Source organism: Leuciscus leuciscus (assembly GCF_965113295.1).
Source record: "Leuciscus leuciscus genome assembly, chromosome: 23".
Lineage (NCBI taxonomy): Eukaryota > Metazoa > Chordata > Actinopteri > Cypriniformes > Leuciscidae > Leuciscus > Leuciscus leuciscus.
The window spans coordinates 28,727,872-28,753,630 of record NC_138747.1 but is presented as its reverse complement, the minus strand read 5'-3'; the positions used below and the strand labels follow the sequence as shown (position 1 = coordinate 28,753,630).

Below are 25,759 nucleotides of genomic sequence, written 5' to 3'. Positions count from 1 at the left end.
CATATCAGTGAACTTATAACATAAAAATGCTTTTAAAATTTAATTATTCAACACTCTTTACAGAAAAAAAATATCCTACAGTTATACATAAACTAACTATTTGCAAGTAATGTATTAAAATTACCTTCCTTTCCGTCTTGCAGGATTACTTGGTCCTTTTTTTTTTTTAAAGCTCTACAATATCAAACTCAACAGCTCTTTTAAGAGCCAACCCTCACAAGAGCTACTAGTGAGTCGCAGCGAATCTTGCCGGGATCAGCCCTTCCCAGGTAAAGTTTCTAGAATATTGAAATCGGTATTTACTCATCAAATGCTCTCTCCTGAATCGTATGGTAAATTAACTTATTTATAACTGTCTTAATTTATGTTTCAAGAACAATAGTAGTTGCACATAGAGTAAGTCGAGACTTTCTTGTTTTACAGCAGAGAAGGAAGACCAGTCCTTATATCAACGCAAGCTAATCGAATAAGTCCTTTGTTTCGGGTGAGGAAGGAACATCTGGTGCCCAAAGAAGACAGAAAGCTGCGCGAGTCCATTGGTATGTCTTGTATTGAAACAATGCTGTAATATGTAGTACATAATTTGATGTTGACAATTTTACATTGTACAGGTTATCACTTGGTTTTTGACCAAGTGAAGCTCTTGAAACAAGTGACAGGAGAGTATGTAACTTGTCTGGAAAGTATCAAGCATGCAGGGCCGTGCACAAGGGGGTGGCCCGGTGGCTAGAGCCACTGCCCCTCTGCCCTCATTGACTGAGGTGCCCCTCTTCCCCACCCCCACCGCTCCGCTCCGCTCAAAGCATTCCGCTGATTCCGCTAATCCGCTCCGGGTTTTCCCGCTCGCTCCGCAGCATCACTCACAGTATGTGTCTGCGGCGCTCTCTTGAAACTGAGAGTGAACACGACAGTTCACGAAAGCTGTCGCATTAAAAGGTAGGCTATGCAAGACAGTGTTTGAATCTGCGAAATTAGTCTTTTTTTTTTTGTATTTATGTCGGTGATGTTTTGCTCTTGGTTTTCTACTAACAATTTGTACAACATATCCACGTTCTTAGAATTAGCTGCTTGTCTAATCCAGGGGGGTAATCCAGCATCCAGAAAGAGTACCATCCCCGGGGGCGCCATTGGCTAACAAGCCATCACCTGCTGTTAGCATTCCATAGACTCCCATTCATTTTGGCATCACTTTGACAGCGAATAACTTTACATCTGAGGCGTTTAAAGACTCCATTTGTCCATTGTTTATTTCTAAAGAAACATGACAATGTATAAAAGGCTCCATTACCCTTGTATCTTACGTTATGGCCCCGTAGAAGCAGTTTTTGTAAAAATAGGCTAATGATTGCGTCATAACCACGCGACTCTCTGGAAATTACCGTATAGACAGGAAGAGAAGCTTGCAGTTAATCGGGGGGACGTGGAGGCATAAAGCCCGATAAAGTCAAGGGAGAAGCCCATAGAGAGTCATAAAGTTGCTCATGCTCCTAGCTCATGGACACCTACTCACGCTCTCCGTCTCTGCAAGATTCGGAAGGGATTGATTCAGATTTCTCTTGGCACAGCTACTAGAAGACTTACAACTGTCAGACAGGTTGCTCACGTCACGTCTACGTCGTCAAGCTCAATTTGAGTCTGCGCAGTACGCGCAGCCATCAGGAAGTGAGTGCTTCTAATTTGCTTCACTTTTCTCCATTGAAATCTATGGGGTCGCCGTTTCCATTTATTTTACTGTCTATGGTCTAATCAAATTATAGTACTCTCGATCAGATCTAATACAAATAACAACATTTTCTATTGTTGGCACACTTTGTAGACAAACCTATGGTCCCCCAGTGGCTAGACGTTTTGATGGCTGTAAACCAAGCCCTGGGTATTTTTAAAAAAATGAAAGCTCAGACGGGCGAATCTAGAAATCTTCCCCTTATGTCATCATAAGGGGAAAGGTTTCCTCCCCTTTCTCTTCTTTGCCTTGGCCCGCCCATGAGAAAATGAGTTTTGCGAGCGCGATATTGGTTTTTCCTCGAGAGACACCATGGCTTGCAAACGAGCGGAGCGCAGTTACTTTTTGCCAGCCCTCTCTCCTGGCTTTTGCACACTTTGATTCCCAGTGTTCCTTGGCGTTTTAATAATTTTTTCAAACTCTGCATACCCTTCCAGTAAAAATTCTTGCTCTGCTGCGTTGAAAAACTGAGCGCGCTCTTTGGCCATGGTGAGCAGCCAATAGCAGCGTTGCTGATCAATGTTTCTACTATCGATACATATCCCCTTTTAAACCAGCGCGTGAACGCGCAATTATCTCACTAACTCAATCCAGCTATACTAATCATATCCGGCAGGTGTGTTCGAAGAACCAAATTAGTCAGATCATGATTAGCACGATGATATCATCTTGGATGTCTCGTTTGATCTCAGATGTTTTAAGCAACGTACGAAGAACAGGCCCCAGTTGCTATGACAGCAAGTCCAGGATGAGCGTCGAAGACCCAAACAATCCAAGATCATGCCAAATCGCCAACAATCAAATCCAGCTAACTGAGTTCTTCGACGCTCATCCTGGACTTGCTGTCATAGCAACTGGGGCCCGTTCTTCGTACGTTGCTTGAAACATCCAAGATCAAATTATGAGACATCCAAGGTGATATCATCGGCCTAATCATGATCTGACTAATTAGTTTCTTCGAACACACCTGCCAGTTATGATTAGTATAGCTGGATTGAGTTATCTGAGATAATTGCGCGTTCATGCGCTGGTTTAAACACAAATCTCGACCAGTCTCAGACCGCTCTTCAAGTCTACGTTCCGTGGATCACTTTCCTGCACCGGAGAGAATCATCGGTTGCATCGCGGATAAACTGAAGTAAGTGAAAAAAACAACCATTTAAATGTGCTGCTGTATTAAGTAGCCTGTACATTTTATGCCAGACATGTTGCTCTGCTGACTTTCTCTGGTAGATAAGTATATGTACGTTAGTTTGAAAATGTTAACTTGGTGTTAGCTCGCTTAGTTTACACTAGGTAAGTTAACGTTAATTTGTCAACGTTAATCAATTCCTGACCAATTGCAAAAGGGAACATAAGTTTACCCGTGGCTTATTTAGATTTTTCAATGGTAAGTTAATTAACGTAAACCTTTAATCATTGAAGGTGTCTCGAGTCAGCGTCATAACGTTAAAACCGTAGAAGTTAACCTGATCAACAACTAAAGTGAATGAGCTAACTTACATCTAAAGCAGGGTTCCTCAATTGTTTTTTACCAAGGGCCAAATTCTGCCGACAATACAAAGCCAAGGGCCACCGACCAAAATGTTATGACCTTAATGTTTGCTCTTCTGCTATTATTGTTGTTGTTGTTGTTTTGTTAAAAGAGTCACAAATCACAATATAATTATTCTGATCTTATTTATTATTTTATTTTTCTCATTAGTCTGTTTTATTCAAGCAATTATGAGCATTTTTGTATTCAGATAAAGAAAACTAAAGAACTTTGCATGGTGGATATTAAAAACAAATGAACAAACAATAACTCTGGATCTCCATGTCTGCATGGGAGTCGACTTATCCTGCTCATCACCACACTGGATCTCTTCTCATCAATTTCCCTAAGCAGATTCAATTATTAGACCTATCAGCATTAATATTTTATTGTTCTTGGATCAAACTAAAAGTATTAACTGTCATGTACTCACCATTCAATGAGAGAAGTGACAGCGAGAGGCTGAAGCAATAGCTCTGATGTTAGGGCTATGTTCTGTTGTAGCAATTCTGAGACACTGATCAAGATGCACACTGGACAGTCTGTTTCTATCCTGGTTCTTGATGTTGTTCATTATAGAAAACGATGACTCACAGATGTAAGTGGATGGGAACATTGAAAGAAGGAACATTGCAATAATTCTGCTGTTCTTGAATTTAGCTTGAGAAACCACTTTTGTCCAAAAGTCGCTCACACTAGCCTCCTTGTGTTGCTCTCTGATCAAGTGAGACTTTGACATTTCCAAAATCTCCAGCTGCAAAGATGCTTCATCCAAGAATGAAACCAGGCGTTTGGCCTCAGCAGTCCATTGTCCATCTGCTGGGACTGAAAATGGCTGTCTTAGGAAGAGAAGGAGTTCACTTGACAGGTTAAAGCTCTGAAATCGCTCTTTGAAATTCTCTGCCAGTCTCATCACAAAGTCGCGCATTAACGGGTCCGCTTGCACCTGGTGTTTCTCGCAGTGCTGTTGTAAATACGGAAAGTGCAGCTTTCTCCCTTGAAGATCCCGCTCAAAAAGGGTCAGCTTTAAACGAAAAGCTTCAACCGCTTCGTACATGTCAGCAATAGTGTGGTTCTTGCCTTGCAATTGCAAATTAAGCTGATTTAGGTGAGACATGATATCGCACAAAAAATGCACTAATGCCATCTCTGTGTTGTCGGTCAAAAACTTCAGAAATGTCTCTGCCTTTTGGCTTTGAAGGCTGCTTAAAAATGAACAAAGTTCATTTTGAAGTTCACACACTCTTTCCAGCACACGGCCCTTGCTCAACCATCGGACATCATTGTGCAGCAATAGATCGTGCCGTTCTGCGGACATTTCCTCCAGCAAGGCTCGGAAAAGGCGATGTTGCAGACCAGAACTCGCGCGAATAAAGTTTACCAGCCTCATCACAGTATCCATTGTCTCTTTTATTTTTCCAGACAATTTGGCGCATAACACCGATTTATGAATAATAGAGTGAAATGCTACGAGTTTTGGATTGACAGCAGCTAGCCTGCTTATCAGGCCTCTGTGATGTCCGACCATTGACGGAGCCCCGTCAGTGACAACTGACACAACTTTGCTTAAATCTAATCCATTCTTTTCAAAGAATTGCATCAGTTCGTTAAAAATAATTTCTCCGGTTGTACGTCCCTGTATTGGCAGCAAACAAAGCAGCTCTTCGCGGAAAAACTTCCCATCAAAAAATCTGACGAACACTGACAGCTGTTCAATGTCGGTTCGGTCGCAAGACGAGTCTATTGCAAGTGACATAACTTCAGCTTTCTTTATGTCGGATAAAAGATTGGACAGACACTCACCCGCCAATGCCTCCTACTCTTCTTGTTGCCGTGCAATCGGATAATGGCACCTTCTGTAATAGCTCCACAACCATTTTTTTCGTTTTCTCATCGTGATTTAAAACTTCATCCACCATGTCAATCGCACAGGTTTTAATTAATTCGGCATCCATGAACGGCTTTTTGGCCTTTGCTAGGTTCCAAGCCACACGTAAGGATGCTGCGGTGGCATTCTCCTGTATGGATGTGGTTTTATGAATAACAGCAACTGATTGCTTGTAAGCTGCTACCAATTGTGTTACCTTCTGTTTGCGACTCTCAGAAAGTTCAGGAAAATTGCTGTTAAAATTGCAGTGCAATGAGTTGAAATGGCGTTTGAAATTATCAGCCTTACAGACAGCCACGGTCTGCGTGCATATCAAACACGTTGGCTTTGCGTTGTTGTGATCAGGCAAAATAAAACAAAATTGTTCAGTCCATTCAGATTTAAATCGTCTATTTTCTGTGTCCACTTTTCTTTTCTTAACACTTGCCATTTTCGATGTGCGCAAATGCTGTCAGATACTGCGTTTGAATTTTTACGCCAGTGACGTGCTTACGCTGATGTTACCATGACAACCTTGAAATAAGCGCGGGCCAAACATTTTCCTCTCACGGGCCGCCTATTGAGGAACCCTGATCTAAAGCGACTGGCTTACACGTGTGATTAATGGTAACGTTAGCTAACAGTTGTGACTGGCGACACACACAATGGTCATTTATTTATGGCTTGTATGCATAGAAGCATTGCTGCATTGACACCAATCGGTTGATGTCAGTTGGTTTTCAAAAAAGTGTAGTACTAGCCAGAGGACACTGGGGGGCAGTAAAAATAAAAAAAGATTTTTTCGTGGCGATAATAGGGTTGACACACTATTGAATAATAAACCATAATGTCCGACTTATATTTATATTTCAACAATGAATTGGAGTAAAATTTATCATTTATCCTCTTGGTCAACTTTTAAGATCACTTGGTCTCAGTTTTCACTTTTATGCAGATGACACCCAGGTTTATATACATTCAAAACCTGATGTTATTGTGGCTGTGTCCTTTCTTTCTCTATGTATTTCTGAGATTAAAAAATGGATGTCTAGGAATTGTCTATGTCTAAACAGTGACAAGACGGAGGTAATGCTCTTTGGTTCACCACACCAGCTGCGGAAGGCTGGGTCTCCAACTATAAGTGTAGATGTTTCTACACTTCAATTTCAAACAACAAGGGATACTCCACTTTAAAATGAAAATTCTGTCATCATATACTCATCCTCATGTTTTCAGTGCTGAACAGAAAGGAAGATATTTAGAAGAATATCAGTAACCAGACAGTGTCTGGTCTCATTGACTTCCATAGAATATTTTTTTCCTACTATGGAAGTCAATGAGACCAAAAACTGTCTGATTACTGACATTCTTCTAAATATCTTCCGTTCTGTTCAGCAGAAGAAAGAAATTCATACAGGTTTGAAACAACATGAGGATGAGTATATGATGACAGAATTTTCATTTTAAAGTGGAGTATCCCTTTAAAGGTAATAATAATTTTCTTTCACTCTTTTAGATTTGCCAGCTACCGCCACCTACAGGCATTTTGGAGACAGATTGAACCTGCAACAAGGAGAATAGTGCGTGTTGGTACACAGTCATCCACTTCCAGCTCCTGACAATGCCACTGATCCACCTCGTCGACCGGTAGGCATAGTTCATACTTAATCATTTTGTTTATAAAAGTAGCTTGCTGATAAATCTGCATCCGTAACAACACAACTGTCTAATTCAATATAATTAAAACCACATACAAGTGGTCTCAGACTTTTGGACCCCACTTTACAAACATTTATGATGACCATGCAATGATTATCATTTTTACTACTAAGACTTGTTCCCCCTGCTCCCCACCAGAGCCGATGCCTTCCGATGATTGATGAACTGTTCCTGTTCTTGGTGTACCTATCACTGGGACTGAAGGAGAAAGATCTGGGTGATCGTTTCAATATTCATCAGTCCACCGTCAGCAGGATAATCAAAACCTGGGTAAATTGTACACCTTATTGGGTGCTGTTGGGATATGGATGTCTCCTGAGACAATTAGAGCCACGATGCCGAGTGTATTCGGCAAATACTCTGACACCCAAGTCCTTATTGATTGTACAGAGATGAGATGTCAGATGCCTTCATCGTTACTCTTACAGAGTGAGATGTTTTCACAGTATAAATCCCACACTACCCTGAAAGGAATGATTGGTGTGTCACCACATGGTGCTGTTACTTTTATTTCCTCACTGTATTCCGGCTCTATCAGTGACAAAGAACTGTTCAGGCAATCTGGCATTATCCCTCTTTTGGATAAAGATATGGCTGTAATGGTGGACAAGGGATTCAGAATTGACGACCTAGTGCCTTGCAAAGTTTACAGACCACCTTTTCTGAGTAAAAAGTCACAGCTGTCTCATGGCGAAGTGCTGGTCACTCAGGACATTGCACGGTTAAGGATACATGTGGAGAGGACAATTAGGCGCATCAAAGAGAACAAACTGTTTGACACTATTATCCCTCTGTCCATTTGTGGCAGTATCAACCAGCTTTTTGCAGTAGCCTGCCTCCTAACAAACTATCAAAACAAGCCACTGGTCAAAGCTTGGGCCAAATAACTGTGTTAACCTCACTGAGCCAGTCTCTATGGATACTAATACACTGAATGGTCAATATTATTGTCTCAGATCTGCTCGCTAAACTGCTAATGGACCTCCCTTAATTCTGTTCCATTTGTCTCTCTTTATAAACAATAACACTACATAACAATTTCAACAAACTGGATTCTCTGATGTAGATTTAACATATGTATTCCATGATACATGTTTATGTAGCAATACAAGTTATGTTATGTTTGACTTTGAGTGATTTAATTTGTCAAAGTGCCAACTGTTCATTAATTGTCCCCCTCTCTATCTCTTGTAGTAAAATGTACATCTTTTATACAGTCACCATGAGACACTGTATATGGAATGATTTAATTATTTTTGTTACAAATAAATCTGAAAAAATAAAACTTTTTTTCTCTCCTTTGTGTTTATTGCAAAATACGCTGTATTTATATAACTTATTTATATAACATTTATGGTGTAACTTTTTGATGCAAATATTGCTTCTTTGGTGATAAAGAGTTTGGCATAACAGTGATGCATAAAACACTGAAATTGCCTGTAAGAGCCCCTCAAAAATAGCTATGGTTTCATTTCTAGATGTAAATAACAAAACGTGAACTGTGAAAAAAAGTCACCTTGTTTGAAAAATCTGAACCATATTTTACTGTCGAGTAATAAACAACATTAAGTAAATGGCACCTGTGTGTGGTGTAATTACTTTAAACAGGCATTTAAAAATTAAACAAAGCATGAAATAATTAATTACACAGATAGCAGGTGAATATAATATAACAATACAATAGTGAAATAAGCCAATACATTTTCCAAATTCAGGTGAAATGCATAAAATGTTATTTACTCCTGCTTCTCACAATAACAAAAGTTTATTGCAGGTAATTTCATTTTTCTTCATACAAAGGCCCCCACCTGAATTATCCTGCATCGATCAGTAAGATCTTTTGGAGACAGACAAGTACTTCTGCATGTACACTGTAAAGTAAAACTGGTCCACCCTCTCTCTGATGACTGCTTTTACCTCCGGGTCAACCTGGATACGCTGCACCAGCATGTCTTCCTGAGCACAATTCACAAGGTCACACCATTGCAGGCCAGTGATCAACAGTTGACCCTGCACCTGCCAGTAGTAAGAGTGGCTTTTACGAAGAGCCAAAGTGCCATCCTGCATTTGAAGGTATTTACAGTCACATTAGGGCACTTTATCTCAACCAGTCCAAACGGTGGCTGTGCGAATGGATCAAAAATCAAGCCATCTGGCGAGGCACCAAGCCAAGGGGCATCTGGGTGGATGACGAGGCCACAGGGTGTGTAGTTGACATTTTTCATCTGGCAGTACTCCCTTGCCACCTCAAACTCCATGTCTGCACCTCTTCTCATTTCTGCAGTCTGCCTTGTTCCTTTGAGGACTCTTTCTGCAAGAGACTCTGCAGAGCTCACTCCCCTCACAAAACACACCTCTCTAAAGCATGAGGAGGTGATCCTAGGCCTGCGGAGCTGATGCCACTCCTGGTCTGCTGCCTGCTCTCTTGTCGCTGCCTCAATCTTATAGGCCATGTCCAGTGTAACATTCAAGCTTTTAAGGTGGAAGTGCTCCTCAGTGCACACATGCACACAGTATGTCGGGGCAAGCCTGTACTCCCCAATAGGCAGCGGTGGGTAAGGTGGAGGATCCTGGTGCATATTGACTAACTTTGTGGGCAATACAGGCTACTGGTATGAGAGCACACTCCCCCTTTGTGCTAAGCCAAAAGCTGTCTCAACAAGGGTCTTCTCGTCACTGATGCCCATAGTTGCTGCTAGAGGTTTCTCTCTAATGCTAAAGTCTTTGTACATGTCTTCCATCAGTAGCAAAGAGATGTCTAGTGGGTCCCCAACCAAGCCCTTGTAGAGTGTACTCCTGTGAAAGAATGTAATAGTGTTAGTAATATTTGCAGGTTACTGACACCTATGGAATCTTTCTTTTATTTATTTGTGTGTGTGTGTGTACATAAGTGTGTGTGTACACTGTATGTATGTGTATGCGTGTACATATACAGTATGTGTGTATATGTGTACATAAGTGTGTGTGTGTGTGTGTGTGTGTGTGTGTGTGTGTGTGTGTGTGTGTGTGTGTGTGTATACATATGTAGACTGTATGATGCAGTAATTGCAATAGCATCTCACTACCTCACCTGACTCCTCCTTCCGTGAGCCGGTTGAGTCTTGGTTTGCTAATGACCGTTTTGTTTATTGGCCCAGGTTTCACTCCCTGAAAAGAAAAAAGGACAAACAACATACAATCTTAACAATAGGAGACAATAAAATTGAAAAGAACCCCCATGTATCATGGTACAGTTCATCCTATTATTGATTTTTATTTCCACTTCACTTTTATCCAAAGAGACAGAACTATTTGCACTGTATTTATCAATGGGAAATATGCTAATATAATCTGTCATATACTGTGGCTCACATTAATGGGGTCGCTTGCAAGTCTCAGCTGCACGAATTACGTGACCAGCAACATATTTCTGCTTCAAATATTGTGTGTAGTTAACAGTGAGTGGTGGTTTCAGACATTATTTTATTAAAGTGCATTTGTCAGTGCCGCACTCGTACTGACTCTTATTCTGCCTGACAGAAAGAAAAGCTCTTAGCTTACTGAACGGAGCGGTTTGACCAATCAGATGAAAGGGGCGTTTCAGCGCCGCCCACGTGTGCAAATGAAATATCGAACCCATAAACGAAAATGAAAAATCGAGCCAAAATCTCATTTTTCATTTTTTACACTAAACTAAAAAACGAATAAACGAGCAGATTTTCATTTCTCGTTATTCCATTCCAAACAGGAAATGAAATGATCAAAAAGTACACGGACCCACTTGTGTTAAAATGCTGTAAAGTGAGAATGCTTTAAAAAATAAAATCACAAACTGAATTTATTTATGATTTAATTTCTATTACCTAATTCAAATCAATATGGTGTAACAACCCTTTGCGTTTAAAACGGCTTTTGTCCAGGTACACTTGCGCATAGTTTTTCAGCTTTGCGGGAAGGTTTCTTCAAGCATCTCGGAGACGTTCCCACAGTTCTTCTGGATTTAGTCTTTCTGAGTTTTTTCTGAAAAAAAAAAAATCTAAACACATAAATGCTAGAAATGTATTGCTAAAACACATTACAAAGACTGTGAACTGTGAAGTACTGAATTGTGGCGTTAGACCGTTAAACAGTTTTTCACCATTGCTGTGTTCAGGATTTTTTGGGCAGGGCTAAAACGGTGGCTCGATGATGCACTGGAGCCGCTGAGCTCCTGGCCCCGCCCATAGATATCATATAATAAAGGCTAGATGTCTCGTCCGCGCTGCTGCCCAATGGAGGTCGACGTCCGCACACGGCGGCCATCTTGCCACAGGCAGCTCGCTCACTCGTAACTTTGTGTTAATGGTGCATGTACTTTTTAAATAACCATAACTTTCTCAGTTTTCTACCGATTTTCAAACGGTTTGGTTTTGTTATAAACGTCAGAGATGTAGTTATGACACTGCATACTTATCAATAAATATAATATTATATATTTAAACATGTTCAAGCATCCAGGATTATAGCCACGTTAATAACGTTTGTAAGAAACCAAACCGTTTGTAAATCCGTCAAGATTTCAGCGAGATAAGAGGATTTGTGTTCGTGCTGATCATCACCTTACTTCAGATACCACAGAGCTCGCCAGAAAGCTTCCCTGTGACAAGATGGCCGCCGGTGTGATGCCGTTCGAGACTCCGCCTTAAGACATCTAGCCTTATATGGATATCTATGGCCCCGTCCACTGACACGGACACTGGCTCCTGGACACTGCTCTGCCATATTGGTATATCCTAGTGAGAGAATCAATAGGACATTTTATGATTTGACTGAGAAAACATTGCCTAATGAGACACCGTTTATAAATCTAAAGTCTCCCTGAACATTCTTACAACGCAAACATCCTAAGCATTTGGTAGGTCCTTACCTAACCTTACCTTAAATCCTAAGCATTTTGGGGGGGACAGAAATGAACTCCTACTGTACCCCTGTTTCTGACAGGCTATTTGTTTAAAGTCGGACATTTTTCCTGCTTATTAAAAAAATGTAAAAACGGCAATTTCTTTGCAAAAGGAATAAAAAGCTGTGAACACTAGTCGGCCTTCACTGAAGAGCTATCTTCACAGGTGTTCCTTTAAATAGTGAATGCTAAAGACCTAGGCTATATATTTTTTTAAATTGGTGAATATTCAGGTGAATATTGGCCACGAATTAATACCTCAGAACGTTTTACTAATTTGTTCCCTCGTTTTACTATATTGTGGCCACGTTGTAATTCGTTAAATCAAAACGAGGGAACAAATTAGACGTCGAAACAACGAATTATTTAGATCAGTGGACAGGGCGCATATGAGAGAGAGAGAGAGAGAGAGAGAGAGAGAGAGAGAGAGAGAGAGAGAGAGAGAGAGAGAGTGTGCCGGCCGCGCGCGCACTCTCATAGTCTTCAAACAACACGAGCGCTGTATTGCTCTCTCTCTCCCTCGTGCATATCAAAATCAAAAGGTCGGAAGACCGATTGTGTTTTATAGATAAGTAGTTTGGTCAAATAAAGTGTTTGATTAGTTAGCAAGTACATGTTCAGGAAATGCATAATACAAATTGTACGGGTTAATGTAAGTAACGGTAAACGACTCTGCAAGCTCGTTTGAAGCTGTCAAATCAAATGGTGTCGCTATTGGACACTTAATTGTGATTAATTGAGATTAATTAATTTCTTATAGGATACTGTTGACCGGTGTGGGGTTATTTTTTTTTTGAAGAAGCATTACTCTTGCCTCGGAGAAAACAACACGGGAATAGCAACAATTGTGCACATAAATTACTACTCGGGCTTGAATTACAACCCGTGGCCAGTTTTTCTACATTAGAGGTTTATTTATATTATTATTATTATTATTTGTAAACATTATATGAATTATCATTTTAATTATTATTATATTAACTATATATATATATATATATATATATATATTAATTATAATTATTAATTGTTATGTTTTTCACTATTGATGTTTTAGAGTTTGACCCCTTCATTGCCGAGCACTTTAATTTCTGCATCGTGGCCGATTTGTAAAGAATTTTTGTGTTTTTGTCAATTTCCCATTCATTTCCTAGGTCAGTCATTTTTGACCAAAGACCAAAAGTGTGACTATTTTTCCGATGAAGCTGTGATTTAAAAAAATTCAAAACAGATTTTTTTTATCACAATTCATTGGTGTGTGTATATAAGTGTGTTTGTATGTGTGTGTGTGTGTGTGTGTGTGTGTGTGTCTGTTTTGCACTCTTGATGTTTAAGAGTGTCACCCCTTCATTGTTGAGCACTTCTTTTCTGCATCATGGCCGATTTGAAGATTGTACACACAAAAATTCTCAGAAACTTTTTGTCAATTTCCCATTCATGTCTTATATGGTCGGTCATTTTTGACTGAAGAGCACAAAAGGCAAAAGAAAAATTTACGACCACTTAGCATGCTCGGATCATGACCTCAACTTTTTCTCACATATCTAATGCCATAAAAGTCACCAAGTTTCGTAACATTCCGATGAATCTGTGATTTTTAAAAATTCAAAACAGAATATTTTCCGGTCAGAAATGACGAAGAGCACCTGAAGGGTTAACCCTCTGGGCTTCTTCGTTTAGGGGTCACACTTGGCTTCTTCCCGGTCTAAAGTGACCGAAGCCTTAACATTTTACTTTTTTCCTCCAAGGAAAACCAATGTAATATATTTTTGTTCAATAATATTTTTTTAATTATATTATAATATAATCAATAATTATTTAGATTTTTTAAAGGTTTTTATGTTACTTTGCATTAATTACAAAAATTGTATGAGCTTTTTTTCCCTTTAGAATTAATATATAGGCTATATATATATATATATATATATATATATATATATATATATATATATATATATATATATATATATGTTTTTTTTAATAAATGCAACATTTCACACTAAAATAGAGTGCAGGCCTTTAAAAAATAAATTTTCAAGTGAGAAACACTTAGAGAGGCTTTTTGATTCCCATTGTTTTTTTAGACATGATTTCTCTATCTCGTTTTATTATTTAGATATATATTTAGATATTCTAAAAGACTACTTTTTGATTTTTTTTTTAGATAAGTATCAGGTTTTGCATTATGGTTACAATCAAACAATAACATTTGGTTAGAAAGGGAACACAATGCAAACATTTTTGTTACTCAGTATTTGATCATTTAAAAAAATCTAACAAAATAAGGGATGGATAGTGATCATTCAAAACACTTTATACAGACATTTTGCAATTAATTGGTAGTTTTTTTATTTTAATTCTATAAATGGTAATTAAAAACTTCAGAAGGGAAATCAGCAATTATGATCTAACAGTAAAAACATAATAAAATAACATAACAGCAAACAATCATTATAAAACTGTAAGTTAAAGAAGAGGAATAAAAATGTAATAATAATAATAAATATTATTTTAACTATATGTAATTATTTAATTTATTGTTGCATATGCAACAGATATCAGGAACTCATATTATGCTAAAATAAGAGCAAACAATAATTATCAAACAGTAAATTGATCAGTAAATTGAAGAAAAAGAAGAATAAAAATCGAAATACCCATAAATAAATATAATTGTAACTATTTATATTCAAACTGTAGCCTAATTATTTTACACATTGCTTCAGATGCAACAGATAGTAACATAAAGGGGTACACCAGCGCTTCCCCCAGCTCCTCCAGAAAAAGCCTCCTTCGGTAGCTTTTGGCCTGTCCCCAGGTGGGATTGATCTCCCTCCACAGAACGAAAGAATTGTAGGCCGAGACATCATCAATAATGTTGAAGAAGATAGCCATGGGCCAGCGAGCTGTCTTCCGTCCACATGTGTATGTTGCAACAATCTGTAATATTACACGAACATGCACAACATTTTAGTAAATGTTTGCTCATCTATTTGATTATGCAATTTACTTTTCCCCCCCAATACATTTCAAGTTCAATTTAACATTTAGCTTAGAATATAAGTTATTATTGTACAATTATTTTTAGCAGAGAACAAATACAAAGTAGCACATACCTGGTCTAGATTGTCCACTCCACCTTTGGTGTCGTTGTAGTCCAAAATCATCTCTGGTTTTCTGTCCTCGCGTTCACTGACTGCTGCATCCTTGTGTGTGTGTGTGTGTGTGTGTGTGTGTGTGTGTGTGTGTGTGTGTGTGTGTGCTCATAAGAATCACGTTCTTCTACTTTTTTTGGGCAGTAGGACACGATGGTGTGTGTCTCAGTGAACGCGAACAGAGATGAAAAAGGAGCCCTGTTTCCACTTGTCACCAATGCACTTGGGAGCTCTGCCTTGTTTTTTCGCATCCTTATTTTTCTTCGTAAGAGCTCTGTGCCAAGAGCATAGGAGGTGAAAAAAATTGTCACACGTGACAATATGCCCCTCAAGATCATGTACACTGTCGGATTTATGAGGACATGGCCTCTGTCCTCATAAACCCAAATGTCCCCATAATGCGGTGCGTAATCAGGTCAAAAGTCCCCCGGTGCGTCCCAATTCGCATACTATCCGTCCTAAAAAGTATTCGAAAATAGAATTAGTACGTCCCAAATCGTAGTATGTTGAAATGAGTGTTCCAAAGATACACGGATGGTCTACTATTTCCGGTCAGAATCCGAAGTGCAGATCGATGCGCACGGCTAATATTACCCACAACCCATCGCGCGTTGGACGAGGATTCGGTTAGAACTACAAACACGAGTGAAAAGTGTTAAAAAACTACAGACATGGAGGACGCGCGAGTCCGGCGGTTATGTAGAGAGGTTTAGATAAAGGGGTTTGAGTGATTAATTATCAGTATCTAACCTGACGAAAATGTATTTTTTCAATGTTGTCCACATTATATTGCAGCGGCATTGTGAACTTTTGTAAAGATACGTTTAGCCATTAACTTTTAAATGCATCATTATATTCAAATTGCAAACACACGAGGAGAGTCTCCGCATGAAAGACCATATATTTCATATATTTTGTTGAAACTAAATATAAAAAAGTGTATAAAATATAAAAGTGAAACTCCTCCAATGCCAATCAATCTGTGTGTGGGCACGAATAGCCAGGTGTGTAACTCTTATTTTTATTAATATGATTCTTATCATGAACTGCACTAATGACTTGAGATAATAGTTTATTATGTGATATAATAGTGTTGTCCAGTTCAGTGTCTGTTTAGCACCAAAAACACTCATATTTCAGAGTCCTTTCCTGATTTCTTCTCCTCTCTGTTCCATCATTACACCAGTAGATGGCGATGAGTGAGTGAGTGAGTCAATATATCACTGACAACCAAGGATGGACAAATAAACCATCATAAATAGCGTTTAACAAATGTCACAATATACATAAATGTCAGACATGTAAACAGTGTGAAAGATGTGCCATTTTTCTGCCTGTGATATTGTTTTCATTTAATTTGTATCTTTTTTGTCTATTATTGTTTGTTACTGTTTTGTCTTGTTTTGTATTTGTTATTGTTACATAATAATAAATCCATATTAATAATAAAAAAATACATCCAAATTAATAAAGGATCCCAAAACAAGTCCAACTGAAAAAGTCCATTTACTACAAATATACATGCAACATTTCAATTCAAGAGATACAAATGTTAAATAAAATATAAACACGTTAAACAAAATAAACACATTCTTGCTCAGACGTGGACAGGCTCTGAGTTTCTGTCAGGTTGGTGTTGGACTTCTGGCTTCGGGTCAAGTCTCCAGCTCAGAGCTCTCAGCAAGTGTGTTATTTCCTATCCAAAGATAAACAATGAGTCCGCACACCAGAAAATGCTCCTTAGCAATTTTAATGGTTGCTCACCACGTGCAACGTTTCGGGCCCAAGCCCTTCATCAGACATGAAAACAAGTGGGGAGAAACACCTCCATATATACAGCCATGCATGATCACATGATCACATACATCCATGATTACTCACATGACCAATCAAGTGAAAATGCAATTACATCAGGAAACCAAATAAAAAACAAATAAAAAACACATTAAAGAACAGGCAAAATGTAGCAACATTTGTAATACAAAAATATCTTTAGGAAGAAAACTATTAGAAATATATTAGACGCATACCGAAAATATATTAGAAATATATTGGAAATATATTAGAAATACATTAAAAAAATCACCTTAATATATTAAGTGGCTAAACGAAGACCTGTAGTGCTTGAAACATAATCTAGAAGGTTTTTTTTTTTAAATATGTCTCTACCACTGTAGGCAGTAATGATAGATGAGCAAAAATATCAGTACATAAGGGAAACCACAAAGGTGTGCTACATGTAACATATATCAAATCAGCAAAACGATAACAACATTTACAATCCTTACAAAGTTATGGGAGTTATTTACAGAAATGATAAAAACGGCCTCAGGTCAAAAAAGGTTGTTACTGTTTTGTCTTGTTTTGTATTTGTTATTGTTACATAATAATAAATCCATATTAATAATAAAAAAAATACATCCAAATTAATAAAGGATCCCAAAACAAGTCCAACTGAAAAAGTCCATTTACGATTTTCTTTAACATTTATTACAAATATACATGCAACATTTCAATTCAAGACATACAAATGTTAAATAAAATATAAACACGTTAAACAAAATAAACAAAATAAACACATTCTGCTCAGTCGACAAAAAGTTGTTACAGTCCTCATGTGTGTACACAGGCACAAGAGGAGCCGAAGGTGCAGTAAGATTTTCAATGGTGTCAAACAAGACTTTTGGATTTTTCTTATTTCCTGACACAAGATTAGAAAAATAAGCTGAGCGAGCCTGCTTTATCAATTCATTCAGATCCAGCATCATGTCTTTTAAATGGAGTCTGTGTACCTCTAATTTAGTGGCTTTTCCACAGACGCTCTGTCATTTTCTCCTAAAACTACAAATGTTATCATCTTTTTAACAGGCGCTACCATATCCAAAACGGAAAGACAGTGGTTGTTGAAACTTTGCACAAATGAATCAACATCATCACATTCAACAATAGAGCGAGAGTCAAAAGAGGCAGAGAAATCACTAAGTGTTGTCTCACTAATGATGCGTTTTTGTGTTACAACATTACAGACAGTAGGCATCATGGTAAGTGACAAATTAAAAGAAATACAACAATGGTCACTAATTTGAAATTCTTCAACACTCAGTTTATCAATGTTTAGGCCACAAGAGAAAACCAAACCTAACGTGTGGCCTTTTTTATGCGTGGGGCCAGATACATGCTGTACAAATTGAAAGAGTCCATAATAGTCAACAGTTCAGCTGCAGTCGAACAAGAGGGATCGTCAATATGCAAATTTAAAGTCCCCAAGGACTAAAACGCGATCTAGTTTGATGATAGACGTTAAAAACTCAGAGAAATCATCAAGAAATGTACGTGCAGGACCAGGAGGTCGGTAAACTAAAACACAGTAAAAGGGGTGTGTTTTCCCAACCTTCCCAAACCTGCTCAGACGTGGACAGGCTCTGAGTTTCTGTCAGGTTGGTGTTGGACTTCTGGCTTCGGGTCAAGTCTCCAGCTCAGAGCTCTCAGCAAGTGTGTTATTTCCTATCCAAAACAAAGAGTATAAGAACAAGTCAACTCATGAATGTTTTTTTAGAGCTAGAACAGAATTGAATTCTGTTTGGTTTACTGATTCTGTTATTTTCCTGTTTACTACAGGGATGCCGCTTTAAAACAATCTGTATAGTATCAAGCGCTATATAAATGAAGGTGATTTGACTATAACAAGAACATTACAATGAACACAAATTTGAAAATCTCACTACAAATAATCCAGAATCTAAGACAAAAGATAATAATCCTACTTCCACACACCTGAAACTGATTGAGTGAATCTCCTCAACTTCTCCAGTCTAGTGTAGATCAGGATCAAACCATTGATGTTGTAACATCTGCTCAAAGCTGGGGCGTTCAGCTGGATCCCGGGCTAAACACTGTCCAATCAGATCCCTGCAGTCTGTACACATTTTAATAAGGAGAGAGCTGGTTAGTCATGACCATGTGACCTGGCATTTTCGCTATACGTTGAGCTAAACTTTCTGTACAAATCGTTTGCTTTATGTGTGTGTTTATCAATGTTCTCATCATTATTCACTCACTTTTGGATAAGTTGCGGTTCTGAAATGTCACTTTAGCTTGTGTGATTTCCGTTCTATTAAGAAAAGGAAGACATTCGTTCGACAACTCGTACAGCAACACTCCTAGAGACCAGACATTTGCAGGGACGGCGTGGAATCGTGGTTCTGTCAAGACTTCAGGTGGGCAGTAATCCGCAGCTCCTGTAAGAAACACATTTGCACATCGTTGAGCTTTTTTTTTTTTTAAGCATCATCAAATAATTAGTAAGTCACTAGCTTCAGGTTTCCACACTCCCAAAATGCTCACCCCTGTATATGTTGCTCTCGTAGCCTTCACTACTAAATAGCTGACCGCAGCCAAAGTCTATCAGCTTGAGTTCTAGCGTGTCTTTCTTTATCAGGAAATTCTGTGAATGAATGTCATTATGGAAAACACCACGATGGATGCAGTGTTGCACTGCCCGCACAGCCTGTCTCATGACGACCTGTGAGAACCAGTCATTCCAAGGTTGACAAGTGATCGAGTCCAGCAATCTCTCGCAGGGCTCCGGATACTCCATAACCAGAGTGAATCCTCTAGGATCTTCAAACCACTGGTACAGTTGAATGACGAAGGGGCTTATGGATTCTCGCCTCATCATCAGCAGCAGCGCCACTTCTGTAACGAGAGGTTCGGGATTCCCAGGCTAGAGAGAAGAAGCAGACAGAAGGTTAGCTGGGTAAAAATCTGAAGAAAACATCATTTTGAAATGTACTATTCTTTGATCTTTTTAGATGCGTTCAAAAGAGCCTTTTCAGCTCAAAGTTATTTGGTGCCTCTAGGCTTATTTGTTGATCACATTTACACCTAATGCTTCCTACGGGTGTATTAACTACAGTAATCTGCACTTAAACAACTCCATACACATTCAGGTTTTGGCCAACTTACAATATTAAGATAAAGATCGTTGTCAATCTTGCGCATCCGCTTGATGGCAACCTGCACACACACAAAAAAAACATCTTATTAAACCATCTGTAAATTGTTTTAAATGTGTTTTGATGCACGCAATAGCAAAATGTTTGTACAATTCAGTAAGATTTACCTTTTTGCAATCAAATTTGCGTGTTCCCAGGAACACTCTGCCATATCCTCCGGATCCAATCATCTTTTTCACTTTATAGAGAGACTCAAAGGACTCTGAAAAACAAACAGAAAAATATGAGATCCATTGTTTTATTGTTATTTGTATTGTTTTAACTTGACTCAGTTATGCATGAAATAGCAAAATCTCTATCTGTAGACTTTGCACTGCCCAGCCTTATTTCAGTCTCACTTGTTGAGCTCTTGTTCACAGGAGAAGCCCCCACGGCACCCTGAGCAGTTCGGCCAGTTGATGTCTCTGTTGGCTCGACAGGAACTTGACCCGGCAGCGGAGGACACAGAAACCATTCGAGGCTGTCGGACCTGGACAAACCCTGTTGGTTTGGGCTCTCCGATCCATTGCCACTCCAGCTCCCCTCGGCGCAGTACGAGCCTCGGCTGCTCAGACTCCACGGGTCTCTACACATCCTCTCGACATTGGTCTCAGGGAGGGAACAAGATGAGGATGACGTGAAGCACGGAGAAGAATTTCTGGAAGCAGTTCTCCAGCATCTGGAGTGGCCTGAGGTGGAACATTTCAGACATCAAAAACTGTTTTTGTTTTTTTATAATATTAATTATCAATGTCAGTGGTCACATCAAATTGTTACTTTGGTTTCACTTTATTTTGATCCCTTTAAGACATTCTACATGTCTTAAATGTCTACTAACTCTCATTAGTAGAGTATTAGTAGACTGTTAGGGTTCGAATAAGAAAATAATATTATAATGGGGGAAATAATTTTAATATTCTGTAAAAACAAGCCTTATTTTGAGTGGAAAACAAGATAATACTGTTTAAAATAATGTTGGAGAAATAATGATTTACCATTATTTGGCTTGACGCCGGAGTGATCTGAAGCGGGTGATGACGGTTCAGGAACAGGATCTGCTGGAGGAATAAAAGGCTCCACAACATCCACAGCACTACTGGAACAGCAGCAGAAAACAGCCTTAAAAGCCTTCCAGAACCTGAGGAAACAATCAGGCCTCTTCCAACGTTTTTGGAGCTTTTTCTGAAATGAAGAAAAAACAAATGAAAACAACTATTAGACCCATCTGTAGTTGCAAAGTTACTTATAGTCGACAGAATGTTCAAAAGGGACCATCAAAATAAAGTGTTACCGTTACTTTAGTTGGTTTAGTTGACAAATCAGCCATTGAAAATAGAAATACAAACTAAGCCATTACTTCTTTATTAAAAGCCTATTCTGACCTCTGCGAGAGTGTTTAGATGAAGTGGACGGACGTCCATCATCTGTGTTCTGCTTCGCCTTCGTCCCGTGAGCCTGACCTGTGGACACAGAAACAGAAAACTCAGATATCCAGGAAGATCCTGACTCTGTGTCTGGGTCGGGTCTGGCAGCGGCAGAGGTGGACAGTAACAAAGCACATTTATTTGAGTACTGTACTTATGTACACTTTTTGAGCATCTGTACTTTACTTGAGTATTATTTTTTCTGGAAACATTTTACTTTAACTTCACTACATTTGAAAGACAAGTATCGTACTTTTTACTCCACTACATTTCTGTCAAGGTCCTTGAGTAGAAAGTAGTTGGATTCTGACATCAATCTGATTTTCATTTTCAACGTTGGGTTTGGTCTTCTAAATGTCATTGTTTTGGAGCACACTAAACAGTGGCTGACATATTCATACTAAAAGCCAAAAAACTTTAAATAGGGCACTATTTGAGGGAACAGCCCGAAACAGGGTGTCCGAAACTATTGTGGACATTATTGAGAGCACTTATTCAATATCTCATTCAATCCCACTACAGGATCTGTGTTCTAGAAATAAATTTTATATTGATATGAGGGCAGGCAGGCATAGATTCAGAGGCATAAGGTACTGTAAGTATTACAAACAACAATAATAAAACAATGCATTGACATTAATTTACTTTTGATACTTAAGTACTTTTAAAAACAAGTACTTCTGTACTTTTACTTGAGTAAAAATCAGTCTTTTCAACTTTTACTTGTAACTGAGTAATATTTGACCAGTAGTATCTGTAACTTACTTTCACTCAAGTAAGAAAATTGTGTAACTTACTTTGTCCATCTCGGGGCAGCGGATCCTGATCACGGTCATCAGAATCGGGTCTCCAAACCTCCTGACCAGCAGCCGTCTGAGGGAAAGCAGCTCTCCTGGATCTGGAGTGATCTTAGGATGGATATTTCACATATCACATAGTTAGTTATATTTTAATAATAATAATAATCAGTAATCAATGTCTGTGGTCAATTAACGTTACACATTTTTACTTCAGTTAAGTTACTCAAATTCAAAACTTTATTTCGCATGCAAGGAATCAAATAAATGTGATCAAATGGGTTCTTCAAATTAATGTAACGTTAGTCAGTCATTGTACAACATCATACCATAAACCATAAATGAACAATTAAAGCACTCACCTCCTTCGCCCATCATGCGAGCCATCGATATCCTCCTCCAAACTGCAATACAATCAACACAACACAACACAACACAACACAACACAATAAAATAGAAATCTCCTCAGAAATACACCCCTGAAAAAAATATCAAACAAATAAAAATATTCTCAGAAATTCTATAACGTGTAATTAAATAAAATGTAACTCTATATAAAGGATATATCCCCCGATGTCCTTCTAGAATAAAAGTCTTCTCAGAAATGCAGAAAATAGCTTCGAAAGATCAAGTCAGAAAGTCTCAGCAAAAGTCTGTTAATTCTCCTCGTTAATTCACAACAGACAGCGGTCGATCGTGAAGTGCGGATACATGCAGATTGCAGAATTCATAAAATGCGTAACTATTAGCAACTAAAATTCGAATCACGCATGCACGCGCACATCGACTCTGATTTATTAAAATGTAATGTTGACGTTTTCTTTAATATGATATTCATTCTTTCAGACCAGTTTTATTATTAAAACCCGTGGAAAATGCCACAAGGGAGAATAAATCGGACATCATATAAATAAATTAATTAAATTGGCCCTTTTCCGCATATATAACCATCAAGGCCAATCAGCTTTCAGTATCACTAATGCGTCATCCAAACGGTTAGTAGTAGTGGTGAAGAAATCCAAATTAAGGTTAAATTCTAAATTAAACCCAGGATTTTTAAGTATAGACATTCCCCTTGATATCATATAATCTTCTAATCTAAAGAAAACAGAATGATGACATATGGTGATACCTCATAATAGCAGTGTTAGAACTGATATACAAACACCAACCCACTACTGTTACCACTGCTAGGTACTAGTACTGAGCATTTGAGCAACTAAATTACAATATAGCTTCACTGCAGATGTACACAGTAGTGTAGAAAAGAAGTGACCAGCTGAAAAAAATATTGTATAGTATTATATTGTTATTTGGACGTGGGTTAATAGGAAAGACATTGTATTTTCAGAAAACAAAGTTTGGTTAAACAACAATGAACACAGTGTAATTTAACATATGTTCTTTTTATTTGAGGACAAACTGCAGAATTTTAAAATAAATTCATCAGGTGTTTAAGAAATTCATAAGAATCATTTTTCACAGTATACTTAACATTACAAGCATTTGTACAACGGTGTATTCTTCAAAAGCTTTTTTTAACATGAACTATAACAGGAAAAACAAATCGGAGTAAATGATCAACTTTTAGAGTGTAGCATTCTGTCTGCAGGAGAGGTAAGAACAACTATTCAGTTTAGTGGTGCACGATATATCGGCCGCTGATATAATATCGGCCGATATGGTCATTTTTTTACACATCGGTATCGTTCCGATGTCAAAATATGGCCGATGTGAACAGGCTGATATTTGAAGTTGAAGATGAAGTTGACGATGCTGACTCGATCTTAGCAGTAGTGAATGTGCCTGAGATAAATACACATTTCATACAGATGACATAAGCAGAGAACAGTCTGTTTTCTTTCGTTTTGAATTGTTCTGTTTAAAAATAGACATTTCAAGCTTTCTATATATGTCTCCGGTCTGTGAGGCAGGTAGATTTCGGTTCATTTATGAGACGCGCTCCAGGTTCACGCGCCCTCGCCTCCGTGTCCTGATTAAATATTTTCTACTATATTTACTTCTTATTTAATTCAATCCAGGCAATTGGTTGATGAAACATTTATCAAAATTAAGATACAATTAATACAAAACGAAATTAAATTTAAAGACAGGCTTTTTGTGCTTTCTGTTTGAGGTCTCTGTGAAAGTTTTAAAGCAGTCTTAGTGGCGCTTTCAGAGCGCTCACGTCAACTGTCCCGTCCGTAACATTGTTAACGCAGTCCAGTGCGACTTATGTTTTTTTCCTCTTCATGACACATTTTTGACTGATCGTTTTTTGACTCGTAGATATTTGAATATATTGCTTGATATTTGATACCCGTTCGAATTAGATTTTTCTCAAAAGTGACAGCACGTGTGATTTGTGGATTACTGATAAGCGCGAGTGGAGAAACAGGCGTTTATTGATTCATTCTCAGTGTTGAGAAACGTAGCCTTCATGTGTTACGTTATTGTATTAATAATAACTAAAGTAGCCTACCTAATTATGTTACATATTTATTTTGTATGAAAACTAGCGTGTTCGTTACTTATGGATTAAAAAGTAGGCTACCGTTGTATCAGTGCTGCGCGAGCTCTCTCTCTCACAAACACGGACGCGCGCACACACAGAGAGAGAAGATAATTGTAAAATGAAAAATTGACGGGCAAAGTTTAAATTTTGTTCTTGCTTGTTGTTTTTCTGTCAAAATATCAGAAAGTATTTTGTATTATCCATCCGTGTTTTTAAAATTCGTTAAATGACGGACGTTTTACTGTTAACACAGCCCATGTCGGATTCGTCTTATAGCCTAGGCTACTTGTTATTATTTTTAGAATGATTCGTTATGCTATTATTGGACTCCTGTCTATTCATTGTCAACTGTTTTCTATAAATATGTTTGTATTGGCTAACATTTATTCAGTTAATGAGTGTCCTGTTTAAAATGTGCAATGTTCAAACGCAAAGACAGCACGTCACAAATAGAAGCCCTTTTCCCTGTGGTATTTTTTAGTAACATATTTGGATATTGGAATAAAAAATAAAGTAGCCTATCTTAATTTTACACAATGTTCCTGTTTTTTTTGTTTTGTTTTTACTGTTTTCTAAGGGTTTCTTAATTTTAGACAGCACATATTACTGTATATGCAATGCAGTATAATGCATGTGTGTCGTATGTGACATATTTTGCACACAGGTAAAGGTGCCCAATATCAGTCATTTCTAAAGTAAAAAAAGTATACAAATATGTACGAGTATCGTACGAATTTGACAACTTGTTAAATCTTGTGAATTATTAAGACTTTCAGACTATGTTTGTACTGGTTGGGCTATGGGTTTTGTGAGAAAAGGTTTAAGAAACAACAAATGCTTGATAAAATGTTTGATTTAGGGTTCGAACCAACACATGTATATACCATTGCGAATATTTGCCTTTGCAGCTGTCCGTCTCCTCCGTTTACTTGTCCTCAAACAATAATAGTCCGAAAGGTCCTTTTGGTCTTTTCAGCTGAAAAAAGAGAAAATAAAATATCATTATGTTGTTTTACATCATTCCTGTGGTAAAAGCATGGTAAGCATTGTGGTTAATGTGCATTTACAATAAGTATCACATTAAAACTACCAATAGTGTGGTAAAAGCATGGT

The 25,759-nt window shown here is 38.1% G+C and overlaps 1 long non-coding RNA gene across 1 annotated transcript in view; it reads left to right on the top strand.

The window, feature by feature from the left end:
• Positions 1–8,064, top strand: part of LOC309488379 — a 126,478-nt gene extending 118,414 nt beyond the window's left edge. The window contains exons 3-6 of the long non-coding RNA XR_014202100.1: positions 144–269; positions 424–539; positions 6,641–6,771; positions 6,982–8,064. This is a non-coding gene — a long non-coding RNA (uncharacterized lncRNA). The remainder of the gene's footprint in view (positions 1–143; positions 270–423; positions 540–6,640; positions 6,772–6,981) is intronic.
• Positions 8,065–25,759: the final 17,695 nt, after the last annotated feature.